This window comes from Podarcis bocagei, assembly GCF_964188305.1.
Source record: "Podarcis bocagei genome assembly, chromosome: 4".
Taxonomy (NCBI): Eukaryota; Metazoa; Chordata; class Lepidosauria; order Squamata; family Lacertidae; genus Podarcis; species Podarcis bocagei.
In genome coordinates this window covers 100,097,907-100,111,015 of record NC_138128.1, presented here as the reverse complement: position 1 = coordinate 100,111,015, position 13,109 = coordinate 100,097,907, and the positions used below count along the sequence as shown (strand labels likewise).

General features: G+C 42.0%; 1 protein-coding gene across 12 annotated transcripts in view; it reads left to right on the top strand.

The window, feature by feature from the left end:
* Positions 1-13,109, top strand: part of PHF21B (PHD finger protein 21B) — a 188,451-nt gene that overhangs the window by 121,242 nt on the left and 54,100 nt on the right. The gene's annotated exons all lie outside the window — the stretch shown is intronic.

The window sequence follows — 13,109 nt, the reverse complement described above, 5'->3', positions numbered from 1 at the left end:
TGAATAGTCGCAGACAACCAGAGGAATGTGATACTGGGTGCAAAGGCCGGATTCCAAGATTTCCGGTGGTGGTGGTGTGGTCTTCTGTGCCTTGCTCCTCATAACTTGGATAGGAAGTATAAATTATGCAAAATTAAACATGCAAGTAATTCATATGCATAATGTATACAGTTAAGAGAATTCAGATAATCTTGGCACAGAATTTAGTTCTTCTTTAGGTTCAAGTTGTGTTTTAAAGCACAGAGTACATGCCAAACAGGTTGGAATAAACTTCTGTCTTCTTGACAATTTCTTTCTTTTGTTCCTGTCTGCTCATAAGACTGAAAAAAAGAATATAGTTCAGATCATGTTCTGCAAGGCTTCCAGAACCATTTGGGAAAATAACTTTAGGAATATGAAAATCCATTTTGACATCTGGCTAGCTAGAGACGTTTTGCAGTGCACATGTTTACATCAGTCGAGCATCAGTGGCCTCTTTTTAAACAAGCCATGCAAGCCAGTACTTTTGGCTAGGCATTTGCCTGAAGCCTGCTTTCTAGATTCCTTATTCTGGAAAGTCTTGTTGCAGCATAGTGAAATGACAGTTGTATTATCTCAGACAGGGAGTAGTTAACCCAAAAACCTGTGAAATATGCATTGCTATAAGTATAAAAAGTAAAGGACTCCTGACAGTTAAGTCCAGTCGTGAATGACTCTGGCCAAGGGAGCGACGTTTGTCTGCAGACAGTTTTTCCGGGTCATGTATAAGCTTAGATGACCAAAATGCAGCACAAAGTGTCTTAATTTGTATCATCACCATCAGTTCTTATTTGTTTGTATCATCTCAGTCAGAAGAGGCTTGCAGGTTTTAGAGCAGACATAGGCAAACTCCGGCCCTCCAGATATTTGGGACTACACTTCCCATCATCCCTGGCCTTGTCCTGTTAGCTAGGGATGATGGGAATTGTAGTCCCAAACATCTGGAGGGCTGAAGTTTGCCTATGCCTGCTTTAGGGTGACTGTAGTGACAAGCTGGCCAAAAGCAAAAACAAACAAACATAAAACCTGAGACAAGATGGGTGGTTGACTATGGGTGGTTGACTCCTCAGTTCAAGAAGTGGTCAGATCGCTTATTTAGGATGGCACCACCCTCCATCCTAAATGAGCAAGTACATAGTTTGGGGTGCTCCTGGATCCAGCAATGTTCATGTTGACCATCATGGCAAGGAGACCTTTTGCCAACTTCAGTTTGTGTAGCAGTTAGGGCTGTTCCTGGGCAAAGAGAGCCTGGCCAGTGATTCTCGCACTGGTAACCCAAAGTTTGGACCCTGCAGCAGGAGCAGAGTGTGGTGACATTACTATTGTCAAAGAACAGCACTGCCTGGCTGTGTGCTTAAGCCAGGTTCAGTGCGCTCCTTTGACTGTCAGGGATTGGTTGGATGCAGAGAAGTGGGGGGAGGCACAGCTGGGGAACCTCTAAGGGCAGAAGGCTCAGAGCCAGGGGTTGGTGGTGGGACAGTGATGAGCGGTCAGAAGGAGAAGGTGTTGGAAACTGGAGAGGGAACAGGGTTTAGTGAGCAGGGAGAATCTGTGTCAGAGAGAAGTCCAGGATCAGAATCATAAGCTGAAGGAGGAAAGGAGGGAGTCCAGCTGGTGAGAGGCGTGGGTGTCTCCTCAGGCAAATAACTTTTAACATTTCGCTACACCTTTTAAAATATTGTCTGACTCTGTTTTATGGTGCTTCTTGAGACCACTTTGTTGTTCTGCTGTTTTAATTTTAAACTGCAGTTTTATGATATTGTGTTACTCTTTTAATTGCTTTTTATTTGATTCAAAAGCCACCCTGAGGTTTTAGTTGTTGTTTTTTAACTGAGCTAGAAATTCAGTACATAAATAAATATGCTTGTGGCATTAAATAAGTAATGAAAAAGAAGAAGAATGGTTTTATTTGCATTGTGGCATTCTCAGAGCTGTAGCCACACCCACAGAGTTTGCAGTGCTGATTTACACCATGCCATTCATTATCAATCCTTGAAATTTCAGATTTGCCTAAAGGAGGGTTGTTGTTTTTGTTGTGTGTGTGTGTGTGTGTGTGTGTGTGGAAGCAGCACAACCCTGATATTGCCTTAAGCCACAGCATGGATGTTGGTAGCTCAGCTGTTATATCAAGTTATTTAGATTTTCTTTTTGATGAATAAATAGAGGCATGAAGTAAATATGCAAGCTACACTCCATAATATGATTCTAGAAATGTTGCAGTAAGAACCGCTTCTCTGAGCAAAGGATGCTGGTGCAAGCCCAGTAGGCAAAATATATAGTGTGCCCATGGAATGGTGAAATAAGCATCCTTCATCCCAAGAGCCACATTCCATCATGGAGAACCCGGGTTGGCGGGGTGAGGAGGGTCAGAGGCAAAAGCTGATGGGGCAGTGAATGTGACTCTTACATTAGGTACAGTAGGCCAAAATACCTTTTGGCCAATGTAAAAGCCGGATAGTTCTGCACACACAGCTTTCCATTCAGGCAAGCAAGAGGACACATTCTAGCCTGGCAAAAGCTCTCAAGGAAGACATGGAGAAAGGCTAACGGGGGCCGTGGTCCCAGGGAGGTGCATGACTTAGCGGGGTGAACTTCATCACTCCTGGTGGGTAGTTTAGATTTCTATAGAATTATTTCTTTTGTTTAATTTCTATCCCACCCTTCCTCCCTGAACAGTGCCTTGGGTGGCTAACAGCATCATTAAGAACATATCCAAAACCAATCAAGTAGCAGTATAAAATTCTAAAGGGCTTGAATCTTCCAATCTCTTTCCAAAGGCCTTGACCAGGGGTAGGCAATCTAAGGCCCGGGGGCTGGATGCGGCCCAATTGCCTTCTCAATCGGGCCCACAGACAGTCTGGGAATCAGCTTGTTTTTACATGAGTAAAATGTGTCCTTTTATTTAAAATGCATCTCTGGGTTATTTGTGGGGCATAGGAATTCGTTCATTTACCTCCCAAAAAATATAGTCCTGCCCCCCATGGCTGAAAAAGGTTGCTGACCCCTGGCTGAGACATTGTTAGTCTCACACCAAGTACAATGCACAGTACTTGCATTAAACCTTCATTTGGTGGGGTAATACCCCAAATCCTACACTTATTTTTAGCAACTTATTTGGGGCAGCTGTATAAATTAGTAGGCAAATAAATATGGGGAAAGCAAAATGTCACTTGCTACATTGGTATCTTGCTAAAAGAAGTGTTGGGTTTTGGATATTACCCCGCCAAACCAGAGGTAGAAGTAGGCATAGGAGCAAACAGCAGGTGTGACTCTTCACCATTGTTTAGTGGTCTGTGTTCCAGCCATGCAAAACTCAGAGATGTCCTGTATATACTGTGTGTGTGCGTGCGTGTCCGTGTGCATGCACATCTAGGCAAGTAACAGTTATCACAATTAAAGAACACATTCCAGCTTTGCAGCAGCACTAGGATGCACAGCAGGGCATCTCCACCTGGGAATTTGCAGAAACCAAAAGAGGTTGTGATTTTTCATTGAGTAGTTTTAATTAGCGAGTTGGATCCATTGTGTCAAAAGTCAGACAAAGTCGCATTTTGTTCCATCGTCTTGATTCAAAATGGCATCCAATCACCAACAATGACCGCTCAGGAACCCTTGTGCGGAGTTTGGTAATAACAGATGGACAGACAGAGAAACCACTTTCCTAAATACATAGTAGATAATAATTTAATCAGTTGAAAAAATAAAATTGCAACCTGGTACCTGCTTTCCTAGGAGTACCTTCCCAGGGAAACTTCTGAGAAGACATAGGATTGTTCCATAAAATACGTATTGGTTTGCTGCACAGACTGGTGCACAATCCGTGGCACAAGATCTTACAAAATCAGCACAGGCTTACTGAAAGCAGATTCCAGACACTAGATTTTATCACTGTCCACAGTTCTAATTTTTCAGAAATCATTTCATATACATCCAGACCCTCTAAGTGCCCCTATTTTCCAGGGATAGTCCCGGATTTTCAGAAGCTGCCCCAGTTACTGATTATATCACGGAATGTCCTGCTTTTCCTTAGAGCATCCCTGTTTTCATCAGAGAAATGCTGGAGGGTATGTAGCTAGAGACTTAAAGCAACAGAGTAACAAATTCTCAATTTGATTCTTTCTGCAGACAGAAAACTACAGACTATGTGGAACATTTTGGTGTCTGCTTTCCAATATAGAAGTAGTCAACTGAAAATTAAAAACAACAAAGACTCTGCTCAAGGGGAATTTATCCATTTTGATCTAGTAATTTTTCAATTTGTGTTTGTAGTTGATCATGCTGTAGCAAGGAATAATCTTGATTGTATTCATGGATGTCAAGTTGAATTGGGAGTACCCATTTTCAAGTCTAGTTTTAAATTCCTTGCAAGCTATTTTCTTGTCGTTTGATTGAAATAGACTTCTGAAAGGCCATATGAATGCAACAATGTGAACAACATTCTGGTGCCAAGAAATCAGATTAGATACTTCAGAGTAAATTTGCTCAGGGAAACGTAATTTTGAAAGTGTTTCTCAGGGCATATTGATTAGCTTAAGCCAGTTTTTGAAGACTGATAATGAATCTTCAGCCAAGAGTATTCCTGTTTCTATTCTCGGAAGAACAAAGAGTGTATGCTTAAAGATCTATAGAATGGTTCTCAATATTTTATATTTAAAAGAATTTGAATAAGAGATCCTAAAATTAGGGCCCCATTGTGAAATGCTGCAGTGCATTTCCAGCTCCTAATATATTTCTGTTCAGGGCTCCAGCATTGTTTTGAGTTCACAGGGAATGGGAATTCCAGGAAACGGCACCTTTTTTCTCTCCCCCACTGTGCTAAAGGACTCCGGTTTGGGGCTTGACTGTCCACTGCAATACTTATAGCTTATAAACAGGGTGCTATGATGACAGAGGGAAAGGTGAAACTGTTGTTTTTCATAGTTTTTTTAAATACTCACATTAAATACATGCCCCAGACCCTATTTTCCACCTCCAAATTTGTTAGTATAAAGGGCCAGCTCCTTCTTCACAAGGACTTTCCTTTCCCTGCTACCCCGACCCACACCTTCAGCTTCCTGCATTTCAGTTGCTGTTAGTGTTCAATAGGCACTGAAATATCTGTTTACATAGAATCAGCACCTACCACTGTATACCAAATTGTTTTTACCTAAATCTCCATGGATCCCATATTCACTGGGTGCCTTTTCGCTACACCATAGCATAGTTTATGTTTTCAAAATTTAAGCTGTTTGTAGATGGTGTTTCTTTGAGCCGTCCATAGACAAGTATAGTTCAAGATTGCAGAATTCAGTAAGGTTGCTTAAGGAATCTGGATTTACAATATTCCTGGAAATGTCTCCTGGATTGGAATGTAATTATTTGGAATCAGCTCCCACCCAATAAATTGGTTTGGGGCTATGGAGCTCTTTGACTCCCTTGTGCACGTGTCTCCATTGAATTGTATGGGGGGCCGCACCCCCCAAAACTACTAGTGAAGAGGTGATGACTTAGTATTGACTTTACAGGAGCCAGAATCTAGTACTAAAAGGGTATTGGAACTGATTCAAGAATTTGGACAGGTAGCAGGTTTTAAGTTGAATAAGATGAAAACTAAGGTTTTAGAGAAAAACTTAACTGTGAATGAGAGAGAGAAGTTTCAGGAGGAGACAGGACTAACATTGGTTAAGAAAGTGAAATATTTAGGGGTTAATATGACTGCTAAAAATGTGAATTTATTTAAGGATAACTATGGAAAAATGTTGGATTGAAGTGAAAAAGGATTTAGAAATATGGACAAATTTGAAGTTATCATTGTTAAGCCGAATTGCTGTGATAAAAATGACTGTGTTGCCAAGGATGTTGTTTTTGTTTCAAACATTGCAAATTTTGGATAAGATGGATTGTTTCAAGAAGTGGCGGAAAGATATTTCCAGATTTGTTTGGCAGGGCAAGAAGCCTCGAATAAAATTTAAGATATTAACTGATGCTAAAGAAAGAGGTGGATTTGCCCTGCCAGACCTTAAACTTTATTATGAATCAGCTGCTTTTTGCTGGCTGAGAGAATGGCTGCTTCTTGAAAACACTGACGTGTTGGATCTAGAAGGCTTCAATAATGCATTTGGCTGGCATGCATATTTGTGGTACGATAAGGTAAAAGCACATAAAGCGTTTAAAAATGTTTGGATAAGATATAAGGATTTGTTAGAAAAGAAAACCCCAAGATGGTTGTCACCAATGGAAGCGAAGGCACAGAAAAAACTCAATATGGAAGCCAAATGGCCGAAATATTGGGAAATTCTGGAACAAGATGGAGACAGAATAAAATTGCAGAGCTATGAAAAATTGAAAAACAAAGTGCAAGATTGGCTCCATTATTACCAAATAATGGAGGCATACAATTTGGACAAAAAAGTTGGTTTACAGGTGGAAAAATCAAAATTGGAAACAGAATTGTTAGATCCAAAAATCCAGAATTTGTCAAGAATGTATAATTTGCTGTTGAAATGGAACACTCAGGATGAAATGGTGAAATCAGCCATGATTAAATGGGCACAAGATGTTGGACATAACATAATGATGGCTGACTGGGAACAGTTATGGACCACGGGTATGAAATTCACGGCATGTAATGCCCTAAGAGAAAATTTAATGAAAATGATTTATAGGTGGTACATGACACCAGTCAAGCTTGCAAAAATTTACCATTTGCCCGACAATAAATGTTGGAAATGTAATGAGACTGAAGGTACATTCTTTCACCTTTGGTGGACATGCCCAAGGATTAAGACATTCTGGGAGATGATTTATAACAAAATGAAGTTTCCACCTTTGCAGAAGGCCTCAATACTCCTGTTCTGTTTGTTTGAAGGAGATTTTTTACACAGGAGAAGGAATTAACATACTCTCGCTTAGCTACCTTTTGTGCCTGTTACTTGGCTAATTTGCATTCAGGATCATATCATGAAGAATTACCTTTTGGGACAGAAGGATAAAAATGTGCTATTAAAAGATCTGAGGCTGTGTCCATATTTGTTGAGCTGTGGCTTTTAAGTGAGGGGAAGACGCCTCTCAATCTAATAGGCAAGGAGACTGTGGTGGTTGCTGCTGCTGCTGTTGAGAGAACTTTGATTGCCCCTTTACTCTAGGAATGCAATGACAAACTAAAAAAGAAGGAGGTGAAGCATGTGTCAGGACTCAAATGTAACAGTATTTTATTCATCTTTCTATGAGCATTGTTATATAGCACTGTTATCTGAGCAGCTCACAAGCCGAAAAGAGTGAAATACAATCAGAATGCAATATGTTCTCATTGGCTCTTAAAGGCTAAAAACAATAAATTCCTTACTGGAATCTAAAGTGCCCCTGCGATTTAACATTTCATAGTTTAATTTACATAACATTTCCAGCAAGCTGAGAGACAAATTGACAGCAAATGTTTAGATTTTATAAGTGAAGAACTGCCATCCTTCCCTTGTTGCTCTCTGTATGAATGTTGAAGCAACCAGCCTTCACTGTAGTAAATTAAGGTGGCTGTTCTTAAGACTTTGAGACATGTTGACATTACTCCAGACAGAAATGGAGAAATATTTGGCATTTTTGGTGAAAAATATAAATTAGTTAGCAACATGGAAATAGGGCCTGTGTCCCAAACACTGATAACTAGATCATTGTGCATTTATATGGCAGAGCTTATTTGCTCACGATTATCATTTAACTTCCTATGAACTACCCAATACCTGAATCTCCTATGGGCTGCCCTCCGGCCTTTAACTGCAGGAAAGTTCCAGCCATTGTAAGCAGGCCTTCAAATTTCATCAGTGCCTGACTCCAAGAAACTATTTAATATTTATGTAAAAGTGCAAGACATTCTTTCTGTACCTTAGAATTCCAACCTGCTGTCTTCACTGACAAAGTGGAGAGGATACCTCTCCTGTGTCTGAAATGACTGGTTGTCATGGCTCTGTGTAAGTACACTGCTAGGTAAGAGTTTCAAAAGAATGAAAATCAAAAATTTAGGTCCTTTGTTGTTAAAATAACCACACTAGGTAGCAAGTCTTTGAATATTAGAATGATGTAATTTTTTGAACAATAGTTAACTGCCAAAGAAATTAATTTTAAATGTGGATTACTACTGTCCTCACAGGACAGAGTTGAATCATAAAGGAAAGTTCATTCTCCAAATAGTCTATGCCCTACAATTCTTAGCAAGAAGACATTTCCAGTTAGTGATGGACAGGTTCAAAAATAATGGATTTGGAGTATGAACTTTCCAAGCTTGTAATGCAAATATATATTCCAAGGAAAAGTGTCACATCCCAAAATTTATCACTTCAAATTTCAATTGGGAATGTTATATGGTTATATGCTGATTTTGCACCTGTACCATCCAAATTCATCATGCTAGACGCTCAAAGCAATGAGTCATTGCTGGCGCATGTTCAGATGATGATTAGCTTTTAAGTTTTGACTAAGCTGCCTGGCCCTGGCAAAAATGACCCACAAGAAGCAGGTATGGCAGAGGACTGCAGCAGATAGGAAGAGCAGCAGGCCTATAGGTTAGAGCAGCTTTTCTCAACCTTGGGTCCCTGTATGTTGTTGGACTACATCTCCTATCACCCCTGACCACTGGTCCTGCTAGCTATGGATGGTAGCTGCAGTATAACAATATCCGAGGACCCAAGGTTGAGAGAGGCTGAGCTGGATTGTGTATCAAATTGGAGATTGAGAACCAGAAACAAGGGTAATCAAAGAGTCCTCCAGAATCCTGCACTGGTCCTAGGGAACAAGCAACTTGCCCGAACATGCGCAGAATGTTAATTGAATCTGGAGCTCCCGCACTCCTGGCAAGCCACTTTGACAGATGGGTGGGGCCTGTCAATTATCAGATGCTCCCCCTTCCTGCGCAGCATGGCTTAAGTACACACTGTGCTGCAAAGGAAGAAGATCCCTGCTGATCCAAGTGGGGCTTGGACTCTCTGCCAGTCAGTGGATAGGCACCGACCTCAAGCCCTGTTTTTGGCAGGGATCAGCTCCACTTGGGAGTTCATGAGTGGGAACCATTCCTGGCTGGCCTTGCCTTTGGCACCACATTTAAAGGCACCAAATACAAGTTCCACTTGCCAATGAACAATTAGGAGTGCGTTTTAAGTCTCCCTCTTGTTCCTTTGCAGCCACATCTCCACTTGCCCTACAACTGACACCATATATTTATTTATATGTACTTAAATAACACTTAATATTCAGAGTATCTAACTGGTGCACAGAAAATGGTGCTGCTGCTGGTGTTTTTTTGAAAGAGGTGGCTGCAGCATGGGTAAAATGGGAGTGCCGCTGTCTCTGCCAGCCTTCACTATCCCACTGTGATAGAGGCCCAAGCTCTGCTGAAGTAGCCTGCAGGAAGGTCCAAAACAGGGTGCCATGGGTGTAGGGCCCTGGAAGCTTCAGATCTGCAGGGTCCAAAGTGCTGGGGATCCTCAAAAGGCACGATTGGTGGCTGTGCTGGTTCATTCGTCCCTGGCTCCAGTTGGGATTCCTCTGTAGGTCCAGTCTCCTTTGCATTGCAAAAGCTCCCTGTTAGTCAGATGAATTATGACATATAAATTATGTAAAATTTTATCAGTAACTAGCAACAGAGAAATAGCAAGGGAGAAATAGTGGCACTGTGGTCTAAACCACTGATCCTCTTGGACTTGCTGATCAGAAGGTCGGCGGTTTGAATCCCTGTGACGGGGTGAGCTCCCGTTGCTCTGTCCGATCTCCTGCCCACCTAGCAGTTCGAAAGCCCACCAGTGCAAGCAGATAAATAGGTACCATTGCGGCAGGAAGGTAAACGATGTTTCCATGTGCTCTGGCACTCATCACAGTCTTCTGTGAACCAGTAGTCATGCTGGCCACATGAAAGCTGTCTGGACAGACTCCGACTCCCTTGACCTGAAAAGCAAGATGAACACAGCAAACCCATAGTTGATTTTGACTGGACTTAACTGTCCAGGGGGACGCGGGTGGCACTGTGGGTTAAACCACAGAGCCTAGGACTTGCCGATCAGAAGGTCGGTGGTTCGAATCCCTGCGACAGGGTGAGCTCCCGTTTCTCGGTCCCTGCTCCTGCCAACCTAGCAGTTTGAAAGCACGTCAAAGTGCAAGTAGATAAATAGGTACCACTCTGGAGAGAAGGTAAACGGCGTTTCCGTGCGCTGCTCTGGTTTGCCAGAAGCGGCTTAGTCATGCTGGCCACATGACCCGGAAGCTGTATGCCGGCTCCCTCGGCCAATAAAGCAAGACGAGCGCCGCAACCCCAGAGTCGGTCACGACTGGACCTAATGGTCAGGGGTCCCTTTACCTTTTTTAACTGTCCAGGGGTCCTTTACCTTCACCTTTACAGAGAAAGAAACAAAACTGTATTCAGTGCAGTCCCTTAAAGTTCCATTTGCATGGGTTCAGAACAAAATCAGTTGGCTTTCTTAATTCAAGAGGACAGTGATTTGTGTCGGGAAGTTGCAAATACTTCCATGCTGAAATAATCTAGTACTTTTCCCCCCCTGACAGTGGTTTTAAACCACAGCTCTTGAATTAACAGTTACAGAAGTGTAAGAGTGAAGGTGGAATGGGCGTGTTTTCCCCATGAAGCATTTTATACTAAAAAACAGAAACAAAACACATACCTAAAAGGAAACCCCATAAAGAGAAAGTTAGGATTCTTCTGCTCAAATGAATCCTAGGAATAGCTCTTCATTGTGTTGGTGCCAATCAAAATAACCCCCATGGAGAGCTTTGATTCACTTCAGAAAATAAAAGGGCCCTCTTTAAAATGGTAACGCATTGCAGCTGTTTCATTGTACTTGGAGGTTGTTTTATGCCTCATGTAAATTGCCAGGCTAGCATTCATGAAAATGTCAATGTTTTTAAAAGTTAGCTCTGTTTACAGCTCTGGAGGCAATGACAGAAGGGGAATAAATCAACTATATGAAGACTGATTCTGGATGGCTGGAATCTCTAGTAATGCTAAGATGTACCAGCTTTTTGGTTTGTGGCCGGGTGGGGAATCTCTTGAACATGATCCAGTCAGACACATACACTTTTAGGCTGCAATCCTATTCGTTATTGTTCAGATGTAAGCTCCAGTAAGTTTAGTGGGGCTTACTTCCAGATGAATGTGTATAGCATTACAGCCGATTGATTTGCATAAGTTTATTAATCACATTTAAATCTTTCCCACTGAAAATAACTTGTTAGATGAACCCTCCCCCACCTCTTCTTAAGAGCAACAGAGTATGAGATATGCTTATCCTTATTATTCTTATTCTTATTTGAATTTATATACTGACCTATACCCGGAGGTCTCAGGGCGCTTCACATAAAAAGATCACAGTATATAAAAGCAATAACCTAATAATACTCCCCCCAAAAAGAGCCACATTTTAAAAGGGTATGGGATGTTGATCAGGTCAACCAAAGACCTGGTTAAAAAGGAATGTTTTTGCCTGGTGCTTAAAGGTGTATAATGATGGTGCCAGGTGAACTTCCCTGGGGAGAGCATTCCATAGACAGGGAGCCACTGCAGAGAAGGCCCCGTTCTCGTGTTGCCACGTTCCGGACCTCTCAAGGAGGAGACACACGTAGGAGGGCTTCAGAAGATGATCTCCTACGTGTGTCTCCTCCTTGAGAGGTCCGGATCGGTTTAATATGCTCAAGACCGTCTTGCTCCGGTGAGCAACCTGGCCGCTGAATTCTGCACCAGCTGAAGTTTCCGAACTGTCTTCAGAGGCAGCCCTACGTATAACGCATTGCAGTAATCTAACCTTGAGGTTACCAGAGCATAGACAACATTAGGTTATCCCTGTCTAGATAGGGGCATAGCTGGGCCACCAGCCGAAGCTGATGGAAGGCACTCCAGGCCACAGAGGCCACCTGAGCCTTGAGTGACAGCAAAGGATCCAGGAGTACCCCCAAGCTACAAACCTGCTCCTCAAAAGCAGGCAACCTCCCACCCATCTGGTCTAGGGAACAGCCCCTCAGTCTTATCTGGATTGAGCTTCAGTCTGTTGGCTCTCATCCAGTCCATTACCGAGGCAAGACAACGGTCCAGCACTTCGACTGTCTCACTTGCAGATGTAAAGGAGAAATAGAGCTGAGTGTCATCAGCATACTGCTGACAACATACTACGAACCTCCGGATAACCCCACCCAGTGGTTTCATGTAGCTGTTAAACAATGTGGGGGGATAGGATTGAGCCCTGCGGAACCCCACATTGAAGGTTCCACAGGGCTGAAAAGCATTCCCCAAGTAACACCCTCTGGGAACGACCATCCAAGTAGGACTGGAACCACTGCAAAGCGGTGCCACCCGCCCCCCGCCCCTAGTTCGGAGAGTCGCTCCAGAAGGATACACAATTTTCAGAAATGAAAAGCTTTGGAATTTCCCTGGTTGCCTTAATTTTATTGAAGAAGAAGAAGAAGAAGAAGAAGAAGAAGAAGAAGAAGAAGAAGAAGAAGAAGGCGAATACTGCCCTTCATCTGTAGATCTCGTGGAAAAAGGAAAAAACAAATCAATGATCCCCCTCCCCTTATCCAGTAGAGGCCACCATATACCTGCTGGAGAAGGTTGTAAGGGATTTGAATGATTCATAACTGGAATGTTGAATCCTGGGTGCATTTTGGGGGAATTGCAGACATTTCTACTAACTTTCTTTTCTAAGATTTCTTTTGAAAATAGAGGCATGGCGGAAGAAACACGAATCCTGATTCAGCAGTAGTGTGTTAAATGGCTTTGGTTCTGAAGCTCTACCATGGTGTTGAAAAACATATTTAAGTTAATTGGACAATTGTAGTGGGAAACAGACTTTGGGGCACTTGAGAGCCAAAAGGCAGTATCTAAATTATTTTATATATAAATATAAATTACAATCTTCTGTTTAAATTTCATTTTAACACATTACTAGCTGATAGGGGGGGCCAATCCTCCATGTTATGTTATAATCCTCCATGTTTTACAATACTCTGTGCTTTTAAATTTTACTTATTTATTTTATTAAATTTATACCCCTCTTGATTGTTAAGAAAAACCTCAATGCAATTTACAAAAAGATAAAAACAATAATTTCAAGAGAGAAAAC